The 13,097-nt window shown below is 42.1% G+C and overlaps 1 non-coding gene and 2 pseudogenes across 1 annotated transcript; all 3 read left to right on the forward strand.

Moving 5' to 3' along the window:
- Positions 1–16: 16 nt before the first annotated feature.
- Positions 17–1,811, forward strand: LOC149516096 (18S ribosomal RNA; annotated as a pseudogene).
- A 291-nt stretch (positions 1,812–2,102) lies between these two features.
- On the forward strand, positions 2,103–2,258 carry LOC149516097 (5.8S ribosomal RNA; annotated as a pseudogene).
- A 167-nt stretch (positions 2,259–2,425) lies between these two features.
- LOC149516098 (25S ribosomal RNA) lies at positions 2,426–5,777 on the forward strand. Its single transcript, XR_016346724.1, has one exon. It is a non-coding gene; the product is annotated as a 25S ribosomal RNA (ribosomal RNA).
- The last annotated feature ends 7,320 nt before the right edge of the window (positions 5,778–13,097 follow it).

The raw sequence follows: 13,097 nt of genomic DNA on the forward strand, positions 1-13,097 counted from the left end.
CGTCCTAAAAGAATGCTACCTGGTTAATCCACCAATAGTCATATGCTTATCCTAAAGATTAAGTCATGCATGTATAAGTATGAACTAATTCAGATTGTGAAACTTTGAATGGCTTATTAAATTAGTTATAGTTTGTTTGATGGTATCTACTGCTTGGATAACTATTGTAATTCTAGAGCTAATATGTATAACAAACCTTAACTTCTAGAAGGGATACATTTATAACATAAAAGGTCAATGTAGGCTTTGGCCATTGGTTTGATGATTGATGATAACTCGGTGGATCACATGGCCTTTATGCTAGTGACGCATCATTCAAAATTTTACCCTATCAACTTTCGATGGTAGAATAGTGGCCTACTATGATGGTGATGGGTGATAAAAAATTAGGGTTTGACTCCAAAAAAGGAGCTTAAAAAATGGCTACCAAATTTGAGAAAGGAAGCAGGAATGCAAATTACCCAATCCTGACAAGGGGAGGTAGTGAAAATAAATAACAATATTGGGCTCTATGAGTCAGTAATTGGAATGAGTACAATCTAAATCCCTTAATGAGGATCCATTGGTAGGCGAGTCTAGTGCCAGCAATCATGGTAATTCTAGCTATAATATTTAAGTTGTTATAGTTAAAAAGCTTGTAGTTAGAACTAGGGTTAGGTTATTCAGTTTGCCTCATGGTAAGTATCAGTCTATTCATCCATATTACCGGTGATACACTCCTGGCCTTAACTGGTTAGGTCATTCCTCTGGTATTGTTGTTATGAAAAAATTAAATTGCTTAGAACAGGCCTACATTTGTATACATTAGCATGGGATAACACTATAGGATTTCGATCCTATTGCGTTGGCTTTTAAGATTGGATTAATCATTAAGAGGGACAGTTAGAGGCATTCATAATTCATAGTCAAAGATGAAATTTTTGGATTTATGAAAGATGAACAACTACGAAAGCATTTGTTAAGGATGTTTTCATTAATCAAGAACAAAAGTTGAGGGCTCAAAGATGATCAAATACCATCTTAGTCTCAACAATAAATGATGCCAACTAGGGATCGACAGGTGTTACTTTTATGACTCTGTCAGCACCTTATGAGAAATCAAAGTCTTTGGGTTCTAAGGGAGTATTGTCACAAGGCTGAAACTTAAAGGAATTGATGAAAGGGTACCACTAAAAGTGGATTTTGTGGCTTAATTTGACTCAATAAGGGGAAACTTACCAGGTTCAAACATAGTAAGGATTGACAGACTAAAAGCTCTTTCTTGATTCTATGGGAGATGGTGCATGGTCATTCTTAGTTGGTGGAGCAATTTCTTTGGTTAATTCCTTTAACAAATGAGAGCTCAGCCTACTAACTAGCTATTCAAAGGTGATCTTTTATGGCTAGCTTCTTAGAGGGACTATAGCCACTTAGGCCAAGGAAGTTTTAGGCAATAATAGGTCTGTTATGCCCTTGATGTTTGGGTTGCACCCTCGCTATACTGATGTATTCTACGAGTCTATAAACTTGGCTAATAGGCTCAAGTAATCTTTGAAATTTTATCGTGATAGGCATAAATCATTACAATTGTTGGTCTTCAATGAGAAATTCCTAGTAATCGTAAGTCATTAGCTCACATTGACTACATCCTTACCCTATGTACACACCACCTATCGCTCATACTGATTGAATGATTTAGTGAAGTGTTCAGATATGGCAATATGGATAGTTCATTACTCATAATGTTATGAGAAGTCCACTTAACCTTATCATTTATAGGATGGAGAAGTCATAACAAGGTTTCCATAGGTGAACCTATGGAAGGATCATTGTCGAAACCTGCCTGACGAATGACCAATAAATGCATTAATGAAACATTGAGGGGGTGATGGTGCTTCTGTACCTTAAGCCCCTTCTAGCCTCAGACGGGCACGACAGTCACTTTATTCTACCTTCTGGGTAGGCAAAATGATAAGTATCATCGTCCATTGTAGAATAATAAACCCCCAGAGCGAATTGCACTAAGGAACTAAAATGAAAAAAAGCTTATATGCCATCACCATATCGTTCATAGTGCATGCACGAGTGGCATCGTGACTCCTTTTGTAATGAAAAAACAAAATGACTATCAGAAATAGATATCTAAGCTCTCACATAGATGAAGAACATAGTGAAATTTGGTACTTAGAGTGAATTACAGAATCTTATGAGCCATCAAGTCTTTGAATACGAGTTACACCCCAAGCCATAAAGTCGGGGGCATGCTTGTCGATGTGTCATGCATTGTCACCCCTCTAACCCTTTACCCATCAAGCTTTGAGTGAGGGGGCAGAAGATGGCCTTTCGGATTTTGTCAGTTGTGGGGCCCAAAAATGACTCCCCAGTAGTGATAACTCTAGGACCATCAGTGGTAAAGCTCCCCGTGTGCCTTGTCTCTAGTGACGTGCTATCATTGTCCATCTAAACCCTATCGGATCCTTAGCATCATTCAGTCGATGCTTGCATCGTAATCCAAGTCATGGTGATCTAATTGGGAAGAGCTTAGCTTGAGAATTAGGTGCCCTCAACGTCAGAATTGTAGTCTAGAGAAGCACCATCAATGGTGGACCAAGCCCAAGTCCCTTGAAAACAGGCATCGAAGAGGGTGAGAGCCCCATTGTGCTTGGACCCTATCACACAATGAGGCACTGTCTACGAGTTAGGTTGTTTGGTAATGCAACCCTAATTGAGCAATAAATTCCATCTAAGGCTAAATACAGGGTAGAGATTGATAACGAACAAGTACCGCAAGGGGAAGATGAAAAGCACTTTGAAAAGAGAATCAAGGAGTGCTTGAAATTATCAGAAGGGTAACAGATGGGGGCTGACGATGCACCCTAGTCGAATGTGGAATGGGGAGAGCTAGTTTGTCAATTAACTCAGGGTGTGGAGCAACACAGGTCATGGTGACAACCCAAGATCAAGCTTTTGGTATGCTCACGAAGATGTCATTGTCGTGATCATGGAATGCAGCACATGCCATCTCGGCATGCCTTGGCACTAGTGTGCTCCTAACATCATCCTGTGGGGTCCTATCTAGCCCATCTTGAAACACAAACCAAGGAGTCTAAGATGTGCATGAGTCAACAGGATGGAAAAACTATAAGGCTAAGGAAGTTGATTGGCACGATCCCTTATGGGTGCACCGCCTACCAACCTTGATCTTTTGAGAGAGGTTTGAATGTGAGCATGCCTGTCAGGACCCGATAGATGGTGAACTATGCCTGAGTAAGGTGAAGCCAAAAAAATCTCTAGTGGAGTCTCGCACTAATATTGACATGCAAATCATTTGTTTGACTTGGTTATAGTGGTGAAAGACTAATTGAACCATTTAGTAGCTGGTTTCCTTCGAAGTTTCCCTCAGGATTGCTGGAGCCATTAGCGAGTTCCATCAGGTAAAGCCAACGATTAGAGGCATCAGGGACACAATGCCCATGACCTTTTGTCCAACTTTAAATAGGTAGGATGGTGTGGCTACTTTATTGAGCCATGCCACGAAATCAAAAGCTTTAAATGGACCATTTTTGGTAAGTAGAACTAGTGACGTGGGATAAACCGAAAGTCAAGTTACGGTGCCCAATTGCATGCTAACCTAGAACCTACAAAGGGTGTTGGTAGATTAAGATAGTAGGACGATGGACATGGAAGTCAAAATCCACTGAGGAGTGTGTAACAACTCACCTATAGAATCAATTAGCCTTAAAAATGGATGGCATTTATGCACACAACCTATACCTGACTATCAAGGCAAGGGCCAGGTCCCAATCAGTAGGAGTTTATGGTAGCCATCATAAAACCTGGGGATCAAGCTTGGGTAAAGTGACTATCGATGTAGATCTTGGTGGTAGTAGTAAATATTCAAATGAAAACTTGGTAGGCTGAAGAGGTGAAAGGTTCCATGCAAACAGCACTTGCACATGGGTTAGTCAATCCTAACAGATGGGGGAAGCTTGTTAAATAGTGCATCTACCATGAGCTTGGAAAGGGAATTAGGTTAAAATTCTAAAACTCAGGCATGGTGACTGATGGCAATGTTAGAGAGTCCAAAGACATAGGTGGAGGCCTTAAGAAAAGTTATCTTTTCTATTTAACGGCCTACCCACCCTAGAAACGGCTCAACTAGAGGTAGGGTCCAACACACAAAAGAGCATCACACGTTGTGTGGTGTCTAGTGCACCCTTGGTGGCCCTTGAGAATTTGAAGGATTAACTAGCTTCTATGCTCAATGGTACTCATAACCGCATCAAGTCTCCAAGGTGAACAATCTCTAGTTGATGGAACAATGTAGGCAAGGGAAGTTGGAAAAATGGATCCATAGCCTTGGGAAAAGTTTGGCTTTAAAGGCTGGGCACAGAGGTCCTAAACCAAAACTTGTTGACTATCGATGCATTGCTTGAGTAGCTCTTACAATGAGAGTGGTTCACTACACGCCAACCAATGGATGGACTAGGAATGGCTCCCTCAAAGGCTTATCCTTAGCGACAAATAGTTGACTTAGAATTGGTATTGGCAAGGGGAATCTGACTGTTTAATTAAAGAAATATTGTGATGGTCCCTATAGATGCTCATGCAATGTGATTTTTGCCTAGTGGTCTAAATGTCAAAGTGAAAAAATTCAACCAAGCATGGGTAAATAGTGGAAGTAATTATGACTCTCTTAAGATAGCCAAATGTTTTGTCATCAAATTAGTGATGCACATGAATGGATTAATGAGATTCCCACTATCCCTATCTACTATCCAGCAAAACCCAAGCCATGGGAACGGGCTTGGCAAAATCAGTAAGGAAAAAAGATCCTATTGAGCTTGACTCTAGTCAAACTTTTGTGAAATGACTTAAGAGGTGTAAGATAAGTGGGAGCTTTGAGTGAAATTGAAATACCACTATTTTTAACATTATTTTACTTATTCCATTAATCGAAGGCAAGGCATGACCCTTCTTTTGGACCCAAGGCTGGCCTCGATCGATCGATCTGGGGGGAAGACATTGTTAGGTGGGGAGTTTGGCTGGGGTGGCACATTTGTTAAAAAATAACACTGGTGTCCTAAGATGAGCTCAACGAGAATAGAAATCACATGTGGAACAAAAGGGTAAAAGCTCATTTGATTCTAATTTCCAGTACAAATATGAATCATGAAAGTATGGCCTATCGATCCTTTAGACCTTCAAAATTTAAAGCTAGAGATGTTAAAAACATTACCACAAGGATGATTGGCTTTTGGCAGCCAAGCATTCATAGCTTTATTGCTTTTTGATCCTTTGATGTTGGCTCTTCCTATTATTGTGAAGCAAAATTCACCAAGTGTTGGATTGTTCACCCACCAAAAGGAAACATAAGCTAGATTTAGGCCATCATGAGATAGGTTACTATTATCCTACTAATGGCAACATCACAATAGTAATTCAACCTAGAACCTTTGATTCACACAATTGGTCATCGTGCTTAGCTGAAAAGCTAGTGGCATGAAGCTACCATACGATAGATTATGACTAAATGCCTCTAAGTTAGAATTCAAGCTAGAAGCAATAATGCACCCATTGCCCGATTGTCAACCTGTAGTAAGGGCTAATGGCCCTTAAGGGCAGATGTCATAAGTGCAGCCTTCACGGTGGACAAGTTATGCAAGCCTTCTTGGAGCTCATTGAGTGGTATGTAGAATCTTTTATAGATGACTTAAATATGCAATGAGGAGTTGTAAGTGACAAAATGGCCTTGCTATCACAACCCACTGAGATTCAATCTTGTCATTTTGATTCGTCCTTTTGCCTCACACCCACTGAAGTCCTCTCACTTCATTTTTTTATATTAGCCCCATTAGGGTTGGGGATGAATGGTGTTCACCATTGCTATTGATTCGATCAAGTGATGACATCCATTGTTTGAGCATCCAACTAAACGACAACCAAATGTCCTTGGTATTTGTTATAGGGATAAGCTCACCCTTAGTGCGGGCAATTGCCTTAAATGCCATCAGCAAATGCTGGCCTCTAGTGTAGGCTATTGCCTTGATGCCATCAAGAGCATCTGACCCTGTGTTGTTACAGGCAATCGCACTAACACTATTAGTAGATGTTGGCCCCTTGGTGTCAGATGTTGCCTTGGACACCATCACCAGTGCTGGCACTGGGTGTGAGCACTTGCCTCGACCACCATAGGCACAATGGTACCTTGTATAGGTTGTTAGCTTAAACACCTCTTTGACAAATGCTAGTGTCATGGGTCAAGGCTCAAGCTCCAACTCATACAACTCCATGACTTGAGAATGGACTCATATAGCTTCCTAGATCAGCCTTCAACCACATCAGTGCATGAACACTCAAAACTCTAAGGCCAGCTACCCTAAGCTGCTACTAGATAAGGCTACACATAAACTATTTGATGGAAAGCTAAAAAAAACAATAGAGATAGGCAAGAGTTAACTTGTATAATGAAGGTGGGGGAACCTTCTATTTATAGCTAAAGCACCTTTAAATCAATGGCTGACATTGCTTCTATCCTAGGGCTCACAAAGTGTCCATTATATATAGGAGATTACAATAGCAATACATTGGGGAGTTCTAATTTTATGTAGACTTTATTAGCAAAAGAATTTGAACCGAGTTGGACTCCTACATCATTAGTGCCCATGTGGGCTCTTCTCTGGGCCCATGCCTGGATTAGTTCTGTCTACGAACGTATTTGGATCTGTCTGAAAGCTGCTGAATCAAATCCTCTGGCCTGAGTGGCCTAAGCTCCTTAAGCTTGTTTAAGTGCCCGTACACCTATTTTAGGTCACGGTCCTATTACTAGGACCTCAATTGCGCCTCTGGGCCTGGTCTTCCTTGCATTCTGACTTTGTTTTAGTTGCCTTAGAACCACCCCTTATCTTAGTGAGAACCCTTAGGCCTGGTCATTCTTGCAAACTATGACATTCTCCCCCACTCATTCTAGCAACACCCTCATTGCTTATAGGATGCTGCATCTAGATTGCATGCCCCTATGCACGTCAACTTTGTCTTCTACCCCTCGAACCAGATTTCCCTTGCATCACTTCTATTCTCGAATAAGTACTCTGCTAGTTGTTCTCCTGAGTATCATTAGCCATATGCTACACTAGTCCCTTTTGCCTACACATTCGATATTTCCTCTACTTCCTCTGAGTTGCTCACTACATACTTTTTTTTGAGGGATCTAGCTGCACCTCGGGACTCATGGTATGGCACTTCATTGCCACTTTACCCTTATCTCTTAAAAAGGTTTCACCCACTTGACAAAATCAAAATGCACTAAGTAGCATCGCTTTGTGTGCCTGTTAGTGCTCCTTACTGCTACTACTCATGCCTACTAACAGCTTCTCTACCCGGTTGATGGTTAAAAGCCTTGCACGCCTTGGGCATTCATTGACCATTGTTTACCATGACAAAAAAAGCAACTTAAAGGCTTCTTCTCCTTGCCCCTGTCGGTGGCACTATTGACCTTGTGAAATCTAGGCATTCTCGTAGCCCTTTCTCTCTTAAGGAACATACATCGATGTTTCCAATACTCTGGCCAATTCCCCTAGGCCTTGGAGACTTGGTGCACTTAACCTGAGTCTTTGATTTCGTAACAACACTAGCTTGACTTGACCCCTGCATGCCACTTTATTGCAGCATGATATTTACTCGTGACTTTTGCCCATCTAAAAAATGCTTAGGCACTACTACCTTTGGTTCTAAGACCACACAAACAACTATGACATCTTGCAACATAGCATGATCAACCCTGAGCCTTGCTAGCTCCTCTCACAAGCTTGACACCATGGCCTCCAATGCCTTATTCAAAGATCTTTTCTTGTCTTTGAACTTGTCCCTTAAATCAACAATAGTAACCTAATAATTTTATAGTTTAGTGTCCAAGGACATCACCATGTCTCTTGATCCAACCTTTTTTTTTTTTGTCTGTAGGTGGGCACTCATCAAGGCCCTTGGTTTGTCCTTTTATCTAGTTATCCCTAGCCATGCCATAGCCCTAAAGCACACTGTCAATCACAAATGCATAAAACCAAAGAGATTACCTCAACTTTTTATGCACTCCAATCATCCAATCCTAGTCTTTACGAACTACTACACCTATCTGTCAGCATAGCACACTAGCACACACACACACACTGTCAGGCACCAATCTGCACAATGGCTCAACATGCCTTGCACTCTCAGTTAGGCACCAATTTGTACACTTACACAACATATCCAACACTTCCACAGCACCATAGCAACAATTGATCGACCACTTGGTCTGCACTACACACTCGCACCCTGTGGACTATGGGGCATATCACCTGCACACAAGCGTAGAAACAACCTAGGATGCCCACACCATATAATTAAATGCTCACACCAACATGTTGACACCTCCCTCAAGGCTAACTATAGTTCTAGCAGTGCCTAACACTGATCACCTCCTCTAGACCAACTTCTATCGACTCTGAAATCGCTTCGAACCTATTTGATACCACTTGTCATGGGCTGAGACTCAAGCTCTAACTCATGCCGCTTTAGGACCCAGGAATGGACTCATCCAACTTTCCAAATCAGCCTTCAATTGGATTGGTGCACAAACACTCAAAACACCATGGCTAGCTACCCCAAGTTAGTGTTAGACAAGACTATACATAAACTGTTTGATGAAAAGCTAAAGAGAACAATACAGATAAGCAAGAGTAAACTTGTAATACTCAAGTTGTGGTATGTGTACAAATAGGATGAGGGCACCTCTTATTTATAGCTAAGGCCTTCTTGAATCAATCGTTGACATTGTTCCTATCCTAGGGCTCATAAATAGTCTAATATATATAAAAGATTACAATAGAATTACATTAGGAATTTCTAATTTTACATGGACTCTATTAGGAAAAGAGTTTGAACCAAGTTTGATTCCTTCATCAGTAGTGCTTGCATGGGGCCCCTACCTGGGCCCATGCCTAGATTGATTCTACCCATTCTGGGCTTACTCTTGCACCAACGGCTAGGTATGTTTGAAAGCTACCGAACCAAATCCCTTGGCTTGAGCTCCCTACTCTTGTTTCAGTGCATTTGCGCCTATTTTGGGTCATAATCCTACCCTTAGGACCTCTATTACACCTTTGGGCTTGGTCTCCCTTGCTTTTTGACTTGGTCCCCATTACCTTAAAACTACTTCCTATCTCAGTCAGAAACCCTGGGCCTGGTCCTTCTCATGGACCATGACACTAGCACTTGTTGCCTTGGACACCTCTTCGGTAGATGCTGGTGTCACAGATCGTGCATGAGTTTAAGACCAAAATGGTCATATGATGAGACTTACTGGAGATGGTATAGACTATAGACTAGAAATGATCAAAACCAAGGCCCCAAAGGCACATACTTTACCCAAGTATGTGGGCTAAGGCTAAGGTCAAAGTGTAAGAGTACACTCGAGGTGAGCTGCATGGTGCCAGGGATAAGGATTTCTTGTTAGATGGTTCTAAAAAGCCCTAAGATGTGGTATGGGCAGTTTGGCATAGAAAAGCCTAGAACTAACTAGAGATAGGTTAAACACGTGGGCATGAAAGAGTCTAAAAAAGCTTAAAAGTAGGTTAGGTACACGGGTGTCATGGTCCATGCGTAAGCCTTAAGCCAAAAGGGTTAAGCGACACAGCTTGTTCAAGTTTGTATAGGTGAATGATCATGATGGATTGAGACCAAGGTCCTAAAGGCACATATGAGTCCAAGTGTGTAGACTAGGGCCTTGACTAAGGTGTAAGAGCATGGCAAGGTGAGAAGCCTGGTGTCAAGAATGGGGACTACTTGTTGAAAGGATCTAGAACACCCCAGAAGAGTGGTATGGGTAGACAGGCATAGAAGGCTCTAGATTAGCCTAGAGACAAGCCATGTGCATAGTTGCAAAAGAGTCTGGAGAAACCTAAAGGCTAGCCAGGTGCAGGAGCACCAAAGGTTCTAAAAAGGCCTGATGCTAGAATAGTATAAGTACTATAGCACCTAGAAGAGAAAGGCTTTAGAAGTCCCTACCGATAGGCAAAGGAATGACTAGATGGGAAAGGTTTTAGAACCCACTAGGCATAGACACTCAGTAAGAGTGCCCACATTCTTCCAAACTTGAGGCTTAATAGGGAGCTTGGAGCATGCTGGATTCTACAAAGGCCTTAGCTAACCTAGGAAGTGTCTAAGGACCATGAAAGGTTCTAAAAGGCCAATAAGGGCCATGCACTTGGATCAATAAGGGTCGTACGTGCTTGGGAGGCTCAAGTATAAATAAGGGCTCTCCCCCTCATTTATAAGAAACAAGAAGGAAGGAAGAGGAACCAAGTCATAGACTTAGCCATACTTAAAGACTTGAGGATAGACATAGGAGTCATTATAAGATCATTGAGCAATTGTACATAGCATCAAGTAAATAGAAATACAATTGCTTTAACTCTCATTTCTAGCTTTCTCCCAAGCTCCTAGGGAGCCAACGGAATGCACGGCATAAGTGTTTGGCACATAGTAAAAAAAGAGGCTGATTTAGGCACATGGATGGTAGTTTCTAGGCTAAGGCAGCATGGATACTAGGCTTAAGCACTTGGCCTATGATAATTGGTATTAGAGCTAATTCCAATAAGAGTTGGTATCAAAGCCAGTTCTAACTGAAGTTGGTATGAAAGCACATTTCAAACTTTGGTGACAACTAATGTTGGTGTCAATTAGAGTGCACATGTAGCTTATGTCCTTGTGTGTTGCTTGTGTTGTTAACTTGCATGTGAGGTTGCATGCTGTGGGCATTGTTGGTCATAAGTGCCAAGAGTAGGGCACAAGGACACTTGAGTGCTCTTAGGAATGTGTAGGAGATCCTTTGTTTGAGCTTCACATTTGTGGTTAAATGCATGGGTGATGTGCATGAGAGCCACCCACCTATATGCAAAGAGGGAAAGACGAGTTCGAAGGAGAGAGTGTCATCCATGAAAGCTGGTTCGATGGCACCAAAGATCATATACGAGTGCTAGGCTTTGCGTGGGAAGAGTATGAAGAAGGGTCAAAGTTGTAGGTAAGAGCCAAGTGAAGCAATAGGGTACAGGACTTAAAGTAAAAGTATTACCATTGCTAAGTTGGTGGTCGAGGTTGAGTGCACTAAGTCTCCACAACCCCAACGTAAGAGCTATGCCTAAAGGTAAGGGCTTGAGTGGGGGAGACGAGAGTAGCAGTTCTTCAGAGGAAGAGGATACCGATGAAGAACTATAGTATCAAAAGGCAATGACCAAGGTTTGATCCAAGATGAAGGTACAGTGACCATGTCTTTTAACTGCTTCTAGTGCTTAAGACCACAAAAAGCCTGGGAACACCCACAACAAAAGAAACCTAAAGCCATTGTGAAGATTTCAAGAGAGTCCACTAACTAAGGTTGCAATGGTGGTTGAGCCAAGAAGAGGGGATCTCTCAGGCATTTAATAAAGGTAAGGTGAGTGTGCCTTTAGAGAACCATCGACTCTAGGGATGGATAATTTGTCAAGCAAAGGGTAATGGCCTAGATGTCAACATTGCATGCCTACACCTATATGTGCTGCACACCCTAAAGGGCCCAATGAGTGTAGGAAAGGGTAAGGACCCCTTAGTGTAGAGGAGAGGGTAATGGCATATCAAACATAAAGATGCTGCATGCTTTGACAAGCTAGGATTGTGGAAGTCTATGTGACATGAATGCTACATGCCTTGAAAGGCCCACTAAGCACTATAAGAGGGTAATGGCTCATCACCAGCTAATACACTACATGCTTTGATAAGCTTGGTTTCATGAGGAACCGCATTGGGATCACGACCAGAATAAGGGATGACTGTGAAGGTGTACCAAGAATAATTGTGTACCAAAAACCATTGTGTGCCAAGAACTATCGAGATAAAAGTGGGACATCATTCTAGCATGCGTATATGATGAAGAAATGGCATCCCCTAGCAATGAGAGCATTACTAGAATGAGTGGGGGAGAATGTCATAGTCCATGCATATGCCCTAACCAAGAGGGTCAAGAGACACAACTTGTTCAAGTTAGTGCAAGCGAAAGATAGGGAAAGATCAATACCAAGGTCTTAAAGGTACATACGAGGCCTAAGTGTGTGGACCAGCACCAAGGCTAAGGTATAAGAGCATAGTGAGGTGAGCAACTTAGAGCCAAGAATGGGGACTGCTCATTGGAAGGATATAGAACACCCTAAAAGAGTGGTAGGGGTAAATAGGCTCAGAAGGCTCTATATTAGCCTGGAGAAAAGCCATGTGCATGGGTGCAAAAAAGTCTAGAGAAGCTTAGAGGCTAGCTAGGCATGCCGGCACTAAAGTTTCTAGAAGGGACTAGTGTGGGAACAATAGTGGGTATTATAGCACCCAGACAAGGAAGGCTCTAAAAGGCCTAAGTTATAAGTAAAGCAGCAACTAGATAGGGAAAGTTTTGAAACCCACTAGGCATGAGCACTCAGTGAGACTGACTGAACTTTTCCAGACCCGAGGCTCAATGGGAAGCTTGGAACAAGCTAGATTCTTCAAAGGCCGTAGCCAACCTAGGAATGTCTGGGGACAAAGGAAGGGTCTAGAAGGCCTATGGGGGCCATGCACTTAAATCAATATAGGCCATATGAGTCGGGGAGGCTTAAGTATAAATAGAGGCCCACCTTTTCATTTGTAAGAAACAAGAAGAAAAGAAGAGGAACCAAGTCATAGACTTGGCCATACTTAGAGACTTGCAGATAGACATAGGAGTCATTGTAAGGTCAATGAGTAGTTGTATATAGCATCAAGTAAATAGAAATACAATTGCTTTAACTCTCCTTCCTAGCTTTTAGGGAGCCAATGGAATGCATGGCACAAGTGTTTGGCATAGAGTCAGAAAAAAGGTTGACTTAGGCACATGGATAGCAGTTTCTAGCCTAAGGCCATATAGGTGCTAGGCTTAAGCTCTTGGCCCATGACACAGGTGTAAAAGAGTCTACAGAAGCTTAGAAGTAGGCTAGGTGCATGGGCACCAAAGGTTCTAGATGGGCTACGCATGGTCACCAAAGTTTCTAGAAGGGCTAGGCATGGGCATAATGATGGATACTATAGCACCCAGACAAAGAAAC

This window comes from Durio zibethinus, chromosome 11, assembly GCF_047325235.1.
Source record: "Durio zibethinus cultivar Kanyao isolate XHJ-2024 chromosome 11, ASM4732523v1, whole genome shotgun sequence".
Lineage (NCBI taxonomy): Eukaryota > Viridiplantae > Streptophyta > Magnoliopsida > Malvales > Malvaceae > Durio > Durio zibethinus.